Raw genomic sequence first — 5,559 nt, forward strand, 5'->3', positions numbered from 1 at the left:
AAGTCTCCTCCTCTCTTCCCCAAACATGCAATCACTCATCCCCTAAAACAGCAGCAAGTATTCACAAAAGCATTTTCAAAAACAGCACATGTAAGGAAACAAAACTATAGCTAAAAGCGTGTGAGTATAGGGAAGTAAAAGACCCAAAAACAAAAACTTAAATAGCAATGCATGATAAAAAGAAAAATAAAAGCTACAAAGAAAAAATATGTAAAAATGCATTAGCTAATCTCAAGGGAAGAGTTGACCTTCTTTACTAATTACCATGGAGGCCTTAGAGCCACCTCCTACTCCAGAATTTAGGTTCTCAATCCCTGCACAATGCAACAACCAAACAAGCAAAATAAAACCAAAACTTGGGTTGTCTCCCAAGCAGCCCATTGTTATAGTCTTAGGTAGATTATCCCCCTTATCAAGGAGGTTTGAAAAACATGGTTTCCAACTTCAGAACCTCACCACCTTGGTACACCTTCAACCTCTGCCCATTCACAGTGAAAGTATTCTTTGTCTCTGGGTTTTCAACCTCAACAGCACCATGAGGAAACACCCTCTTGACCACAAAGGGTCCAGACCATCTAGACTTAAGTTTCCCAGGGAAGAGTCTCAATCTAGAATTGAAGAGCAACACCAATTGCCCTGTGACAAATTCCCTATTCAGAATCTTCCTATCATGCCACTTCTTTGTCTTTTCCTTGTAGATGCTAGCACTCTCATAATCTCGGAGTCGAAACTCATCAAGCTCATTCAATTGTAAGAGTCTCTTCTCGCTAGCAACTTTCCAATCAAAATTCAATTTCCTTATGGCCCAATAGGCCTTGTGTTCTAATTCCACAGGTAAGTGACACGCTTTCCCAAAAACTAAGTGGAAAGGAGAGGTACCAATCGGAGTTTTAAAAGCGGTTCGGTAGGCCCATAAAGCATCGTCAAGTTTCCTTGACCAATCCTTTCTGGAAGAATCTACCACCTTTTCAAGAATACGTTTTAATTCCCGATTAGAAATCTCAACTTGCCCACTAGTTTGGGGGTGATAGGGGGTAGACACTTTGTGCTTTACACCATATTTTTCCAAGAGAGACTCGAAAGCTCTGTTGCAAAAGTGGGTACCCCCATCACTTATAATCGCCCTAGGAACACCAAACCTAGTAAAAATGTTCTTTTTTAGAAAAGCAACCACCACCTTAGAGTCATTTGTTGAGAGTGCAGCGGCTTCAACCCACTTGGAAACATAATCAACAACCACTAAAATATACTGGCAACCAAAAGAAGGTGGGAAAGGTCCCATGAAATCGATGCCCCAGACATCAAACAACTCAATTTCCAAAATATTTTTTAGGGGCATCTCATTTCTCCTTGAGATGTTACCAGTTCGTTGACATCTATCACAACTCTCAACAAAAGCTCTACTATCCCTATGCAGCGTAGGCCAATAGAAACCACTTTGGAGAACCTTAGCAGCGGTCCTTTCCCCACTAAAATGTCCACCATAACTTGATCCATGGCAATGCCAAAGAATTTTCTCAAAATCAACTTCAGGGATGCACCTCCTAATGACTCCATCAAAACAAATTTTGAAAAGGAAAGGGTCATCCCAGAGGTAAGATTTTGCATCATGCAGAAATTTTTTCTTTGAATAAGTCCAGCAACACGAAAATTAGCAAAATGTACATACCAGGGTAGGGGTTCCTCGGTGGAAACAGCTAGGAGTTTCTCATCCGGGAACTCCTCTTGAATAGGTATTGGGTTGCACGCCCCACCTTCCAATCTTGACAAATGGTCTGCCACGCTATTGTCCTTGCCTCTCCGGTCAATGATCTCAAGGTCAAACTCTTGAAGGAGTAAGACCCATCGAATCAACCTTGGCTTAGAGTCCTGTTTAGCAAACAAATGCCTCAAAGCAGCATGGTCAGTATGAACAATTACTTTAAAACCCAAGATGTAAGACCTAAACTTTTCACAAGCAAAGACTACACCCAACAACTCTTTTTCAGTTGTAGTGTAGTTCCTTTGAGCCTCATTCAACACTCTACTTGCATAGTATATCACATACAACACTCTTTCTTTCTTTTGACACAAGACAGCCCCTAAAGCTAGATCACTAGCATCACACATGATTTCAAATGGTAGAGACCAATCCGGAGCAACAATTACCGGGGCTGTCACCAAACTCTCTTTAATCGACTCAAAAGCTTTCAAACACTTCTCATCAAAAGTAAAAGGTACCTCCTTCTCAAGCAAGTTGGTCATAGGCTTAGCTAATTTGGAAAAGTCTTTAATAAACCGCCTATAAAATCCAGCATGCCCGAGGAAACTCTTAATACCCTTGATGTTAGTCGGGGGAGGGAGCTTTTCAATGACTTCAATCTTAGCTCTATCAACCTCAATCCCCTTTTCGGACACCTTGTGTCCAAGAACTATGCCATCCCTAAGCATGAAATGGCATTTCTCCCAATTCAAGACCAAGTTGGTCTCTTGACATCTTTTTAGAACCAAGGCTAAATTCCCTAGACAAGCATCAAAATTTGGACCAAAAACAGAGAAGTCGTCCATAAAGATCTCGATGCAAGTCTCTATCAAGCCAGAGAAAATAGCAAACATACACCTTTGGAAAGTAGCTGGGGCATTGCAAAGCCCAAATGGCATTCTCTTATAAGCAAACACGTTGTAAGGGCAAGTGAATGCCGTCTTCTCTTGGTCTTCCAGTGCAACACAAATTTGGTTGTACCCGGAATAGCCATCAAGAAAACAGTAGTATTGGTGCCCAGCCAACTTATCAAGAATTTGATCTATGAAAGGCAAAGGAAAGTGATCCTTTCTAGTTACCGAATTCAGCCTTCGATAGTCAATACAAACCCTCCACTTCGTCACTTGACGAGTGGGAATCAACTCATTGTTCTCATTGGCAACCACAGTGATGCCTCCTTTCTTGGGAACCACTTGAACGGGACTTACCCATTCACTATCCAAAATTGGATAAATCACACCTGCATCAAGCAATTTAATTATCTCTTTCCTCACCACATCCTTCATGGAAGGGTTAAGTCTTCTTTGAGGTTGGACTATAGGTTTGTAATTTTCTTCCAACAAAATTTTATGCATGCATATCGCAGGACTAATACCTTTGATATCATCAATAGTCCAACCCAAAGCTGACTTGTGATCTCTCAAAACTCTGAGGAGTTTCTCCTCTTCTAAAGGTGTGAGAGCACTACTCAAAATAACAGGTTTATTCTCACCTTCCTCAAGATAAGCATACTTGAGAGAGGAAGGGAGTGGCTTGAGCTCACTCTTCTCCTCAATTGGAATCTCCTCATCCCTAGTTAATTCTTCTTTCCAAATGCTTTTGGTGGCAAGAGATGAGACAGATTCTAATTGAGATAGAGTAGCATTCACCTCATGGTACAAGGAGTCAAGCTCACTCTCAAGATTTTGGTCCTCTATTTCTAACCCCTCCATGATTGTTGTTTCCAAAGGGTTCTTAATAGATATCCTAACAAACTCTTCCGCTCAGTGTTTTAAGGAGTCAAAGATATTGAAGAGGACCTCCTCTTCACCCACTTTCAAAGTTAGAGTTCCCTTAGCCACTTTAATCTAAGCCTCACCTGTGGCTAAGAATGGTCTCCCCAATATGAGAGGAACTTTAGAGTCCTCTTCCATGGCTAAAATGACAAAATCCACTGGGAAGACAAACTTATCCACCTTAACCACAACATCTTCAATGATCCCGTAGGGGGTTTTTAAGGTCCTATCCGCCATTTGCAAAGAAATCATAGTTGGGGTTACCTCACCTAAGTTCAACCTTTTAAACATACTAAGCGGCATCAAGTTGATACTCGCTCCTAAATCACACAAGGCTTCTACCATAGTTAACCCCTCTATCTCCACCGGAATCGTAAAACTCCCGGGATCTCTCCTCTTTTTAGGCATCTTCCTTTGCAAAATGGCACTACACTCTTCGGTCATCAAGATAGTTTCATCGACCTCACTCAACTTCCTTCTAGGATATCTTTCATGAATTTAGCATAGATTGGAATATGCTCCAAGGCTTCAGAAAAAGGGATATTAATATGGAGTTTCTTAAAAACCTCCAAGAACATAGAAAATTGTTTATCCAAATTTTTCATCACCAAAGCCTTGGGAAATGGAATCTTGCGGAGCTTAGGGATATGAGTGTTTACAGCTCTTTCCTCCATAACACCCTCATCTCTTTCTACCTCAGCTTCCTCATTTTTCTCTTCCTCAATTTTTTCCTCTGGCTCATGTAACACTCTTCCACTCCTAGTGGAAACAACAGCGGTATTTTCTTGCTCAGTTAAAGTTAAAGTTTCGGAAGAGAACTTACCTTGGTGATTTCCGGACATTTGTTTCGCTAGCTGTTCCAATTGACTCGCCAAGCTCTTTATGGCCAACTCGTGGCACTTGTAATTGCTCGCTAAATGATCAATAAATCCTTCAATCAGCTCTTCAAGACTCTTCTTGCCAACCGTCTTTACAACAATTTGCGGCTGGTCAAGAGGGCCTTGTTCTGAGGTTGGAGCTTTTCCTCCTTGAGTCAATGTTCTGACCTTGCTAACATCATCATTGACAGTACACTGGTTACTATCATGAGATTCACCACAAAATTTGCACTCCAAACTAGTTACTCTCGCTCCAATTGACTTGGTATCCTGTATATGTTTCCGCATTTGAGCTACTTCCTCGGAGAGTTGCTTATTGGAGGCTATGAGCTTGTCATAAGTTTCCACTTCAAAAGAACTTCTTCGGATTTGGCGTTCATTCTCGAAGTTCATGGCTCTCATCGCCATTTTCTCTATCAAATCATACCCCGCTTGTGGGGGAAGAGCATCGAACTCCCCACTTGAAGCCGCGTCCAAGCCAAACCGTGATGAGTATAGTAACCCATCATAGAACTTCGCCACACATTCAGCTTGGGTAAGATTGTGTTGAGGACATTTCCTCAAAAGCTTCTTGAAATGCTCCCAAGCCTCATAAAGATTTTCATCTGAGGATTGTGTGAACGTCATGATGTCATTCTTCAATTTCCTCAAGAGGGACCTTGGGAAGAACCTCGTTGTGAATTTTTCTGCAAGGTCTTCCCTGTAAGACCTGGATTTTCAGAACAAGCTAGTTTCCGACTCACGCGTAGAATCAGTGTAAGCGTGACAGGAGTTTGACATTTGAGGAAGATTAATGAAGAAGAAAGTTCAGGAATTGCTTGAGGAATGTTGCGTAGTTGTTTTCGGAGTTAGTGCGAGTCGTCTGCACACTTGCCTTAGGGCGAGCGTGTCCAGAATAGACTATTTCGCTCTTAAAGCAACGTTTTGAGTGAGATTTCGAACTCTCGGAAAATTTAAAGATTCTCTTTATTTTTCCATCGACCAGCGTTTCATTTCGGAACTCTGGACTGTACGCACGATAGGTTTCACTTTTCGGATGTCCGCCGACGCTAATTTCTTTGCTTCGAAACCCTATTTTCGAGCAATGGATGAAGACTTTTTCTATTCGGGACTTCTAACGAAGATTCCGTCCGCGTTGCCAGATTTGTTTCGACGTTTCCAATCT

At 41.7% G+C, this 5,559-nt stretch overlaps 1 non-coding gene and 1 pseudogene across 1 annotated transcript; one reads left to right on the top strand and one right to left on the bottom strand.

Moving 5' to 3' along the window:
• Nucleotides 1-412: 412 nt before the first annotated feature.
• LOC130736178 (uncharacterized) lies at nt 413-3,453 on the bottom strand (annotated as a pseudogene).
• Nucleotides 3,454-4,932: 1,479 nt separating this feature from the next.
• Nucleotides 4,933-5,039, top strand: LOC130741609 (small nucleolar RNA R71). Its single transcript, XR_009020497.1, has one exon. It is a non-coding gene; the product is annotated as a small nucleolar RNA R71 (small nucleolar RNA).
• The last annotated feature ends 520 nt before the right edge of the window (nt 5,040-5,559 follow it).

This window comes from Lotus japonicus, chromosome 2, assembly GCF_012489685.1.
Source record: "Lotus japonicus ecotype B-129 chromosome 2, LjGifu_v1.2".
Taxonomy (NCBI): Eukaryota; Viridiplantae; Streptophyta; class Magnoliopsida; order Fabales; family Fabaceae; genus Lotus; species Lotus japonicus.